This window comes from Python bivittatus, unplaced genomic scaffold (genome assembly GCF_059951505.1).
Source record: "Python bivittatus isolate LINGU-HERP-01145 unplaced genomic scaffold, Pbiv_v1 ctg000330_np1212, whole genome shotgun sequence".
Classification (NCBI taxonomy): Eukaryota; Metazoa; Chordata; class Lepidosauria; order Squamata; family Pythonidae; genus Python; species Python bivittatus.
Window position 1 is genome coordinate 10,767,268 of NW_028277058.1, and position 13,389 is coordinate 10,780,656.

General features: G+C 37.3%; 1 protein-coding gene across 6 annotated transcripts in view; it reads right to left on the reverse strand.

The window, feature by feature from the left end:
• The window catches only part of ST7 (suppression of tumorigenicity 7), a 109,355-nt gene that overhangs the window by 89,051 nt on the left and 6,915 nt on the right, over positions 1-13,389 (reverse strand). The window contains exon 1 of one of the 6 annotated variants that reach the window (XM_088141701.1): positions 4,365-4,383. The exons of the other annotated variants lie outside the window; for them this stretch is intronic. The gene's annotated coding sequence lies outside the window, so the exon portion shown is untranslated. Of the gene's footprint in view, positions 1-4,364; positions 4,384-13,389 lie in introns of those variants that run through there. 6 annotated transcript variants of the gene reach the window in all.

A 13,389-nucleotide genomic window follows, 5' to 3' on the forward strand; every position in this document is an offset into this window, starting at 1 on the left:
ACCACTCATGGCAGCTGTTGTTCAAAGATTCAGCACTTGTTTGCTTAGAGAACTTTCTCCATGCCAACAAACTTTAGCAGAAATTGTACTTTCATGTTTGTTTATTTTAGAACAGGTTTTGCAACATATTACAAGGAATTCTGTAAGCATTCTTATCTCTAGTCACAGTCTCTATTTCTGGCCATTGTTTGATGCTGAAACATGAAAATGAATATTTATCTTAGCAGAGCAATCTTATTAAAGGGCAATCAGCTTCATCTATGTAACTGAATATGTATTTTGTCACTGCTAAATTGCATGCAAGATAGTTTAAAAGCAATGTTACCTTTTTACTACATAGTTTCGTTCTCATTAGAATATTTATGCTGGTCTGTTACATATCTGTTTATTCTGTTGCAAGGATAGACTACAGATTAAGCTGCATCACCTGTAGGTATATACATACAGTTTGGAAAGGCAACATTTATTTATTTTATTTATTAAATTTCTCCCCCGCCCATCTCCCCCCAGTGGGGGACTCTGGGCGACTCACACAAAACATTAAAACCATAGAGTCATTAAAAAATTAAATGCATACAGATAGTGACAATTATATTATTGATAGTGACATACACAAAAAAATTGTTGCTGAAAGCACAACAACCTGGCAGCATTCAGTGAGTTAATTAATATATGTACTGTAATTAAAAATAGATAATTAAGCCTCTGGATGAACATTAACTCAGCTAATTCTCTTTCTCATCTCCCTTGAAATTCCTTTGCTCACAAATAACTGCCTTATGTCCATTTCACAATACTGGAGGTTGAAATGTTCTTCTGTTAGTTTTATTATTTCTTCTACAAAGTCTGGCCTAATTATCTTATGCAAAATGTAAACGGGCACTGCTGCTAGATAATTGTAAACATCTCTCTTGTAGATGAGAGATGAATGAATTTCTGATACTGTGGATGATATTTATTTCATTTATTTATATACAGGTAGTCCTCAACTTACGACCACACTTGGGACCAGAACTTCTGTCACTAAGTAATGTGGTTAAGTGAGTCATGCCTGATTTTATGACTTTTGCCACAGTCATTAAGCAAATCACCATGGTCATTAAGTGAATCCAGCTTCCCCCACTGACTTTGCTTGTTGGAATCTCCCTGAGAAGGTCGCAAATGGCGATCACATTACCCCAGGATGCAGCAACCATTATAAATACATGCTGGTTGCCAAGCACCTGAATTTTGATCATGTGACTGTGGAGATGCTGTGACAGTCATGTGAGGACTGGTTGTAAGTCACTTTTTTCAGTGCCGCTGTAACTTCGAACGGTTGTTAAACAAATGGTCGTAAGTCAAGGACTACCTGTATCATCCTAGACACAGGGGTCCTCTCTCAGCAGTTTCATACAAATTTAAAATGAAAGGGCAGAAAGCCAAGCTCTGAGGCACCCCACAATGGAGAAACCATGGGCTTTCATTCCAATGACTACTGAATGGAACTGCCCACTTAGGAATGAGTAGAACCACTGAAGAACAAGAACACTGCCTCTTACTCCAGGCCCCTGTAGGACACCCAGAAGATACCACAGCATTGGTACCAAATGCTGCCAAAAGGTCTGAAGAGATCAGGACAGAGACAACCTCTTTAGGAGAAAGCACATCACTCCCCTTCTTAAAATTGGTGGCACTTGCCACTCTCTCAAAGAGGTATTAATTACCTTCCCATATCCAGCTTTAGATGCCACCCACTGCTATTCAGACAAACCAGTTTGGCTTGGATCTAGCCTGCTGGTACTGCAGCTCATGGTACGAAGGATTCCCTCAACTTCCTCAGACTGTAGAAGATCAAAACAATTCCAGATCACATTGCACAATGTTACCATACTCACCTTGCTAAACTTTGTCCAAGAGGTCTCTAAGCTCAAGTGAGTATACGAGCATTGAAATAATATTTAAAGGGATTGGGATTCAGACTGTGGTCTGCAATGCTAACCTGTCTTGAAAAGATAAACTTCAAAAAGACTCCATTTACTTAATGCTGAACCAAAATTTCTCAGAATATAGAATTATATCACTCCTGTATAGAATTGAGATAGTGAGTTTTGATTCTAGTTCATGCATGAAAGAACACAGCTCAGAGTTTGTGGTATTTTTTATTAATTCTTAGGCACATAAACCAAGAATTAAGCTAAGAAAACATGGCCAGAGTTTTGCTTGACTCCCTCAGGTTGCATTTTGCCATCCAGCACTCAGAGATTCATTTTTGTTTTTGTTCTTCGAAGGCAAACTCCCAACACAGCCATACCCCCCCCCCCCCAAAATCTTTTTCTTTCTGGCAGAGAAATTGAAAGGATTTCTGGAAGGACTATTGGATTATACAATCAAAGCCACCTTCCTGTTTTGGATTACAAATATAATTATTTTGATTTTAGATACATCTGGACTCAAGAAATAGACTACAGCAAGAATTGCTTGATGAAGGAAGAAATCTTCCATGGCAAATAACTGGAAAAATAAAAAGCAATCTTAAAGAAGAAGGAGGCGCCCTGAGAAAGATGACAGAATTTGAAATAGTTATACAGAATCAAGATCATTTATTAGGATGTATTTACAAATTTCTACTTAAATATGAATGGAAAAACCAGCTGTATACAACAGTATAGCATACTATACTGCAAGAAAAGCTAAAGTATTTAGAGTATAGTTTTTGAAGAAAAAGAGAAACTGTTTTAATAAGAATTATACAAACAGAAATGAGTAATAATGTCCAAAGTATAAAAATATTCAATGTATTTTTCCTTTTGGTTTTTCTCTTTCACGTTCAAAACAGATTTCACATTCTACTCTTGAGGCATAAAAGAATGCTATATAAATGCCTGGTAAAGTTTAATAATAATTTATTCTTGTAGTAATATAACCATTACTACATTCCATACTGATATTCCATATTTATATTAAGAGCTTTTTTATTATTTTTCCTGACAGTTTCTAGTTTAAGTAATTTATGCGACGGCAAGAAGAATTTGGGTTTATTTAAGATAAAAACATAACTGGCAATGAAATTATAATCTCCACATCCATATTTCCAAATAGGTGGAAACTCTTAGCTGATCTTGACTGATATCAAAAAACTGAGGAGAATAAGATTTGAGTTAGTATTTGACTCAAATACTACCAGGCCATCAGGGCCTCAGGCTAGACCATGGTGGAAAAAACAGATACTAAACTGATATCAAATGGACTCTATTCCTATATGTGTAATGCAATTCCATGCATTCTCAGCCTTGCATAGATCATTGTGGTCCAATACAGACATAATTCAAGAAAAACTGGTGTGATTCCAGTTTTAAAATGGACTGATATAAAAACAGCTTACCGAGATGGTCTAATGTTGTGAAATATGTCGACACTAATGAATTATTTGTATATCAGTTCAAGGAATTATTGAAGAAACTCAAAACAGTGTATGAGATATTGTATATTAATGTTAAGCCAAGTGGTTGAGCAAGACTAATCAGAAACAGTTCTCATCATTTATGAATAAAGTGAAATATTTCATGGGAGCAAATGGCAATTTGCCATCGCTGAAAGACCCAAACTGGTTACCTAAGCTAGTCTTTCTCTAAACATTAAGTATCTTTCAGAGCCCATATGCCAAGAACAGAACCAGATGCTTTCCTTAACTCAATACAAGAATATCAGAAGTAACGTTAATTCTGTGAAAAAAAACACAGCTGTCAAGTGAGAACACTGCCTATTTGTTTTTACTTCAGCAATATAAACCAGGATCCACAGCAGAGTTTACAACAGTAGGCTAACAGACTTGAGAAAACCATTAGTAGATTCAGTGCAAGGAATAAAATGTGATCTTTTTGCAACATTACAGCAATTACTGCACCAGAACAATTTCAGTTTTGAACTTCTAGGATTACAGAACAATAGTAAACTGAAGGTAAAATAACAACATGGTAATTCTTGAGATCTATAGGTAAAGTGATAAAGAATGTTGAACTCTCTGAAGAAATGCACTTAGAATATTATCTTTGTTATTACTGATTACTGTAAGAACACTTTTCTACAAACTAATGTGCTAGATGTGAAATCTCCAGCCAATATGGCTAATGACCATCTTTGTTGAAAAAATATGAAAGCTGAAATCCAACAAATCTGGAGAAACCAGGCTGTGAAAAGCTGATGAAGAAAATGAAATCTTTCCCTTGAGAAAATTCGAACCTCATTCCATAGTATGGTGTGCCGTTTTCAAGCATTCTAACAAAATTATCTAAACATGCAAAATTCAAAAAACCCTGACCCTTAGCTAAAAAACAAACCAACAAACCCATATAATACATTCTAGATTCGCAGCACACACTAACCTGCTTCTCACAAATAATGATTCCCACCAGATCCGTTCCACTAGATCCAGAGAGTGGGCATGCTCTGTGCCGCTTCTATGAAGCAATGTCACCTGGCAGGACCCAGGCAGGATCTCTCTGTTGCGATGTCTGCCTTACAGAATAGCTTGCCCACTGAGATCTGGGTGGCTCCAATCCTGTGGCTTTCTGGAAGGCCGGGAAGACCTTCCCCCCGCCAGGTGCTGGGACCAGGATATTAGTGAAGCCTGGCGTGGGTGTGCTGGTTTATACTGTGGGAGACTTGTTCGGCTCAGGCTGCTGGAAAGCTTTTTAGGTTTTTAATTGGTTATTGCACACTTCATACAGCTTGTTGTCAGTCAAGTATTTCATACTCCCTTTCCCAAATACAGACTGTTCAGTTCAGTGTCTGACTTTCAGACTATACATTCTGAAAGATGATGGCAGGCAGAAAGATTTGACAACACACTTTTTAAGATGAAGCAGGAGTCAGCTTGCAGTGCGATCATTTGAATCTTCCTCATAAGCACTTGGATGATCAAAAGAAAAAAGTTTGCTTCCTTGTTGCTTGTTTTCCTTTCCCTACTCCAATCTCTCCTTTAAACATATTATATAACATTTTCAGAGTCCTACCTTTGCTTAAATCCAAGGGAGTCAATGATTTTAACTTTCATTGTATTGAAACCCTGACCTCTAGTGTCCAGTATGTGTAAAAGCTTAGCCATTCTCTGTGAAAAATAAACCTGTTCGGAATTCTTGAAATTTGTTATCTATTCCTATTCATAATGGAAATATTCAAATTGAATTCCTAAAACATCATTTTAACATTTAAGCTATCCAAAAAGCTGGTTATAGATGGCATATGAATAAAAAAAAAAATACCCATAATGGAAGTCCTGGGTGTGTTTAAGACAGAATCTCATATTTTTCCACTGAATTCCACCACAATTTATCAGTATGCCTAATGTTTTCTAAAAGGGCAAATTCATAGTAACATAGATACATCACAATTCGTAATTAATTTGTTAAGTGGCAAAAATAAGATTCTGAACTTCCAAAATGATAAAAAGGAAAATTTGCAACAACACACATTCATCAAGATTTTCTTTGTTAAATTGATGACTGCATTAGTTTAGTAATTTAGTAATTAAAAGCTTACAACTTTGCTTTTAAATCGTAATTCATGTAATTAATTCATTATTACATTTATAACTGTAACATGTTAATGTGCTTCTTCAGCTTAAGTTTCAAGCAAACTTAAACCTAAAATAATTAATTCACTTTCCAAAGAAAGATTAAAAGGAAAATTATGTTTACTTCCTACAAGCAAGCAAACTTTACACCTGTATGTTTGTATCAGATCGTAGCCTGGATTTCACCACAGACACTATCAGAAACACAAATGTGTGAATCTCTACAGCAGTGTTTTTCAAACTTGGCAACTTTAAGATGTGTGGACTTCAACTCCCAGAATGCATCTTAAAGTTGCCAAGTTTGAAAAACATTGCTCTACACAGTGAGCTACCTCCTCTGGGATGCCTTTCAAAAGCACACACTAACCTATTAACAATCTTTTCCAGCACTAACCGAATCACAACCAGTTTTAGAACTACTAGCCAAGATCTTTTGAGAAATTATTGATACTGAGATAGAAATGCACAAAAGGCTCAGTAGTGCTAATATTCTTTTGAAATGCAATTGCTGTTCATGCAACACATGAAAATTCCTGTTGTGCTTAAAATGTAAGCATGAGGCATAGCAGTTTTAATGCAGGAGCAGCAGAAAATATTAGAAAAATGCTTTTATAGTCTTTAATGCTACACATTTGAGATCCAGTTATTGCTATGTTTATTTTTAAGATCCATAACATGCTGGAAACATACAGAGTTGCACACAAATGAAATTTAAACATTAAAGAATTGTGTGGCTGTTGAACGTTCCTTCTTTAATGCTGTACTGCAAACAGCTGTCTTTTTAAACTGCTAGTTTCCTGCATGCAAACTGTTTTCCCTTATGAAAGTTTGGAGCACAAACCTCTTTTGTAAAAATTAATCTTTTGCTGAACCCAATCACATTGGGTGAAGAAAGTATTTGTACTCCTTCGATTTCATTTGTCCACTTAGCAGTGTCTTACTCTTCATTGGCATCCTTCATCCATCCAACCACCTCCAATAAGTAAAAACTATAATGCATTATAAATTTTATACTGAAGCACACAACAGTAGCATAAAATCTGACTGTATATTTAAATAAGAACTGCTATCCCTCCTTTGCATCACAGGGAACCAAGGTGGCCAGCAAAGTAAATTTGAAAGCAATCAATTAAGAAGCAGAATATGAAATACAATAATTCTGGTCATTGTTCCTCAAAAATAAAACTGTTAAGCTGGAGGACAGTCAATAATTAAGAGCCTACAACAGGCCTGCACAACATGCGGCCCGCCAAAGGATTTCATGTGGCCCGCATCGCTCGTGAGCATGAGGTCCGAAAATGCAGTATGTATTTTTTTTTAAAATAAAGTTTCCACAGTGAACTGTCGCAGAGGTGATTTCTGGGAAATAACCAATCAGCACTCAGCCTGTGAGCGCTGACACATTATGACGGCGACGAGGGTGGCAAAATTACTCACCGAAGCAGTGAAACTCTAACCAATGAACATTTGGAAGATATTTTTAAAACATCGATTTCAAATATGATTCCGGAGTATGATAAACTGATTGCTGACAAGAAGTGTAATACGTCCCATTAACGAAATGTAAACGGTAAGAAAACCTTAAAAATATATTCAAACTTACCAACGTAATTTTTTTTTCTTAAGTAATAAGTGTAATAATTGAAATTTCCCTTTTTTATAATATGGTTTATTTTATTTGCAAAATAGTTTAATTAATTATACTATAATAATCATAGTACAATTAATGATTAAACTATTTTGCAAATAAAAAACATTATTATCCCATTATTATCACTTTACTTGGAAAGTGAGGCGCTAAAAACCTATCTGCGGCCCGAAAAAGTTTAGTCTATTTAATTTTGGCCCTTACCTACTGCCAAGTTGTGCAGGTCTGGCCTAAAACAACATGGTTACAATATGTAGATCTTTTTGCCTTAGAAACATCTTTTTAACACAGAGTGTGCTCTTTTTAAATACTTATTTTTCAGCTTTCAAGGGCTGCAGGCATGGTGACATGATGATGTCAACTGAAGTAAACTGAAAGAGTAAAAGTATTTATTTTTAGAAGGGCCGGGATGATTTTATAAAAAAACAGGTGTACTAAACCTCCAAAGCTATAATGCATCTGTTTTGCAGGTTACATTATCAAATGAAGAGCAAATACAATACTGTTAAAGAAATCACTATTTTGCAGCTAAATTTTGGTGCTGTTATTTTGGAAGACTCTAAGGGTAGCATAACTGAGGATGGGGCCCTACGTAATCTATGGGTTACCCAGTAGTACTATGAAGAAAGCTATTATGGGGAAAACAGACTCTTTGATAAAGCATGTGAGAAAAAAGGGGAAGGATTTGTTCTTTTTCTTAGCATGTTATCCTTTCATTCCCAATCCATTGGTCACATTGATTTAATTAACTGAAGAATTAACATTTAATTCTCTGAAGAATTAAAGGCAGAGTGGAAAACTTCTGCCACCCTGAAAATGTTTTCCACTACTAAAACTTGAGTCATGAGGAAGGAGATGGGAAGAATTCTCATTCAGAATGTCTAAATTAGGAATGGAAAGTTCGGTTATAGAAGATGTTTCTCTCTCCTAGTATTGGATAAGTTTTCTAAAAGTAGCTTATCTACATATGCAAATTTCATTCCTGCCATGATTCATTCTCATTCTCTCTCTCTCTCTCTCTCTCTCTCTCTCTCTCTATATATATATATATACAGTGGTACCTCGGGATACGAACTTAATCCGTTCCGTGACTCTGGGCGTATCCCGAATTGGTCATAACCCAATGCAAATTTCCCCATAGGGTTCAATGTAAATCCGGTTAATCCGTTCCGCCCTCCGAATTTGGTCGCACCCCGAAGCAAATTTTCCCATAAGGTTCAATGTAATTACCATTAATCCGTTCTGGCGTCCGCGGACCATGCGTCAGGGGCGGGAAAACGGCCGGGCGCCGCACGGCACAGCGGGAAAACGGCCAGGCACCGCGGTGGGAAAATGGCCACGGACGTGTCAGGGGCGTAAAAATGGCCGCGGACCACGTGTCAGGGCAGAAAAATGGCCGCAGACCACGTGTCAGGGCGTAAAAATGACCATATCCCGAGGCGGAGTTCGCACATTGAGGTAAATTTTTGCGGCCGGAGCTGGTCGTAACCTGAAAAGTTCGTTAGTAGAGGCGTTCGTATCCCGAGGTACCACTGTGTGTGTGTGTGTGTGTGTGTGTGTGTGTATATGGAGATATATATATATGGATATATATCCATAATAAAGAAAAAAGAGCTTTGTTACTCCCATATCAATCTGGTACCAAAGCTAGTCAGTAAGAACTGGTTCTTCCTCTTTCCATCTCCCATTCCATCCCCTATCTTCAATTGCTTTTAAGATTTGTTGAAAATATTTGTTGAAAAATAATATTTACAAAATAATAACAGGGTGTGCTGCTGAGAAAGAGAAAAACACACATCACAGTGAACATACTCCAATCTTCTCCATCTCAGGTTGCATGTGGGGAGTGTCACATGAAACAGTTTTACATACAGGTAGTCCTCGCTTAACGACTGTTTAATGAAGTTATGACAACCTTGGAAAAAGTGCTTTACAACCTGTACTCACACTGACAACTGTCACAATTCATCGCACCACCCCCACAGTCACTTGATCATAATTTGCTACCTTTTTTATGATGGTCATTAAGCAACATCGCCATGTTCATTAAACAAATCACATGGTCGTTAAATGAATTCTGGCAAAAAAACAACCTTTGGGGAAGCTGGATTCACTTAACAACCATCATAAAAATGGTCCAAAATCGGATCTGGTCACGTGGGGACTCATTTCATGACTGTCCTGCTTAACAACCAAAGTTCTGGTCCCTATTGTGGTAGTTAAGCGAGGACTACCTGCATATAGTACAGATTTAACTTATACAGCATGGTTGTTAAGATGAAGCAACAATTATGATCCTGTTTAAAGATCCTGTTGTGAAAAATGCATCAGGCTTCTAAAGTTTTCTAGATGGTCTCAAGCATGTAGCTATTTCATTTTTTCTAGTATTCATTTTGAGAAACCTATTTCAAGACCACTGTTCAATAAAATTTGTGAACAAAACACAAAATCTGTTTCACAAGACTGCTACAAAATATGCCAGCAATAGACTCTACTTTACTCTGAGCCCTTGATTCAAGACAAGAAATGAAACTTTAAAAAGTACCAGGTGTTAGTCATACAGGTTGGAAAAAATATACATGGATATTAATAGTTTTCCTCTAACAAAATAGTTTGGTTAGAAGTTAGAAATTCCATTCACTCTCTTCAACAACTTCTTCAAACAACAGGCAAATTATTGTTGTATTTTATTTTATTTTTATTTTATTTTTTTTGACATTTGAAGTTAAAATGTCCCAAATCTCATGCGATCTCTTTTGAGAAGACAGATCTAGGGAGTTCTGACTTTCCTAAGAAATTTGACATTTTCTAAAAGACTGGAGGTCACTAATCACCATACTGTGGAACTTCTGGACAGCAAGGTGCTTATGGGCACTACACTATTGACCTGCATCTTAATCCAACAGAAGGCAAATTATTTTCTTTGGATCCTTCAGTTGCCAAGACTTAATGTATGATGCAGACATGTTAACCTTACCAACGTTGGCAAGATGGAGATAACAGAGAATTAGGAAAGAAATACTGGCATTCCTATATATAATATTTTTCGACAAGGTTGTTGGTGTTTTCCTCATCTTATTCTTCCCCATATCAAAGAGAGATAGGTAAAACCACAAAAAGAATTATGTTGACCCTATAGCAATTTACATGAATCTTTTTCACTAATGGAAATAAATGACTTTGTGTGTGTTATATGTGGAAAAACATTTTTTTTTAAATTTCGCAGGATTCCACTGAATAAAAGACAGAGGTAATTCTAATATTTAAAGACCAAACAATGCTGTTTTAGTAATTTGTGCATCTGAATCGAAACTTACATTCTGTGAGAAAGGCAATGGTTTTGGAACTAATTCAAAGATATCACCTTTGGGCGTTTATTTCCTCAGACATCTCTGGGATACTGCTACCTGATAATAGCCACAGGTCAGGTCAAAAAGAAATGGAAAGGACTAGTCAATGAAAGAGCAGTAATTATATTGTGAAAGTTAACTAGTCAAAGAGCAAAACAATAACGAGGGATCACTTGGGGGATTTGAAGAAACTGACTAGTCAGTAACTAATTGGAATTCTCTGGAGGATTTCATTTGTGAGAAGTGGAATATTTTCAGAGTATTATACTAATAAAATAGTCCAAAGTTTAACAACTGAACAAAAAGCATTTCACTTAAAAAGGTATTGTTTTGTTTCACTCTATGCCATGGGAGTTTTATACTTAAGTAAAATTTAAACATTATCCAAATACATAAATTGCAGTTGAAAGATAAAGCAGAACAACATCAGACACTATTTCAATCTGATTTTATTTCTAGAAGGGTTGTATGGGAATACTGTTTTGGCAATTCTAAATAGCTGTATTTTTTCCTGACCTACAAGTTCCACTAAGAGCTATATTTAAATGCACTTCATTATTAAAAAAGTTACTTGTATGCAGACTAAGGAATAATACATCTTTGTCTTATTTTAGTAACTAACCACTTTTGATTCAAACTTTGAATTAGAATATATATCCTTTCCTTGGGCTGAAATGTAACAACTTGCTTTGGTTTGGTTTTTTAGTAAAAGCACTACATTATCATTCTCTCTCAGATCACTCTCCAGCCTCTTTTTCAAGACCTCCAGCAAAGGAAAATTCAGTATTTTGTGTGACAGTCTGTTCCACTGGCTGGCAGCTTGTACAATCAGGAAGTTCATCCTGACATCTAGCCAGAAGCTACTTCCTATTGGTTCTGGCCCTGCCCCCCAGGCCAATGGAAAATAAGTTAACTCCCTCTTCTGTGTGACAAAATTAGAATGGCAGGGCAACATCTGCAAATGTGTGTATGTCAGGTCATATGGATGAAAGCTTATGGTGCTATGCTTCTGTTGTCATTTTCCCCCCCATTTTTATTTAAAACAGATATATTTTCAAAAAAATTAATAATAATAATAATAATTATTTATTAAATCTGTATGCCACCCAACTCTAAACGATTTTGGGTGGCTCACAACAATCAAAGAAATTACAATGAAATCAATAAAACATAAAAATAAAGATAAAGATAAAGGCAGGTAGATGTACAGTGATACCTCTACTTACAAACGCCCCTACTTACGAAAATTTCGAGATACGACCAGCTCCGGCCCCAAAAATTTACCTCTACTTACGAACTCAGCTCGACTTACGAACCAGATCCGCAGCCATTTTCTGCCCGTTCCACGTGGTCCGCGGCCATTTTCCACCCGTTCCACGTGGTCCGCAGCCATTTTTCCGCCCGTGCCACATGGTCCGCGGCCATTTTCTGCCCGTTCCATGTGGTCCACGGCCATTTTTCCGCCCGTTCCACATGGTCCGCGGCCATTTTTCCGCCCGACACGCGGTCCACGGCCATTTTTCCACCCTGCCACGTGGTCAGCGGCCATTTTTCTGCCCCTGACGCCTGGTCCGCAGACGCCAGAACGGATTAATGGTAATTACATTGACCTTATGGGAAAATTTACTTCGACTTGCGACCAACTCGACTTGCGATCAGAGTCACGGAACGGATTAAGTTCGTAAGTAGAGGTACCACTGTACTATGGTTTTACAATTAAAACTCAATGCAGGTAATCCTCGACTTACAACAATAGAGACAGAAAATTCATCGTTAAGCAAGGCATCATGTGACCACACCCAATTTTATGACTTTTGCCACAGTCGTTAAATGAGACATCATGTGACTGTGATTTGCGACCTTCCCAGCCAGCTTCCCCATTGGTTTTGCTTGTCAGAAGCTGGCTGGGAAGGTTGCAAATGGTGATCATGTGACCACAAGATGTTGCAACTGTCGTAAATGCACGATGGTTGCCAAGCGCCTGACCATGGGGGATGCTGCGATGGTTGTAAGAGCGAGGACCAGTCGTCACTTTTTTCAGCACCATCGTAACTTTGAACAGTTGCTAAATAAATGGTCATAAGTCAAGGACTACCTGTAAACATATTGTTATATACAGAAAAGTTAATTTCATAAATATTCAGGTATTGTAAGCAACTGATAAAAGTAATTTTGAAAGTGATCCAGACACTATTTCCAATAGATGGTTATTTTCCTGTCTTGATGTCACAAATGAGAGAAATGGTAGAGAAAGATCCACCTGCTTTTGAGGGGAATAAGGGTGCTTATTTACCGATCAGTCTTTTAGCAACTTATAAAATTTAGATTCACATTAAAATAAGCACTTTAAAAAAGAATCTGGGAAGAATTCTCTGCTTAAGAAAGCAGCAAAGAAGATGAGGAAAGCAGCAGTTAGCCTTCTACAACTTGCTGAATCCCTTGGCCAAGCAATTCTTCCAGCTGACCATTACAGGCTAGGTCAGAGGTTCCCAAACCTTCTCAGTTCAGGTCCCTATGAGCATCTTGGTAATTTTTTCATAGTGCCCCTAGTCCAAAACTGTGAACCACTTCAAGCTAGTAGTTTGTGATCCCGCAGTGCCTCTGGGAGCTTGCTGTGCTGCCCTGGGGCACTACAACACAGTGTTTGGGAACCAAGGGGGTAGACAAATCCCTCCAGGTCTGACACAGGGAAGTCACAAGCCCTTTTTTTTTTCAAAATGGCATTTCTTTGCAAAATACATATCCTAGGCTTAAGCCACTTTCAGAACTTGCAGCTGAACTGTTCATCCTCTTCATAAAGTGTTCCACAACTAATTCATGGGATGGGCTGCTATAAA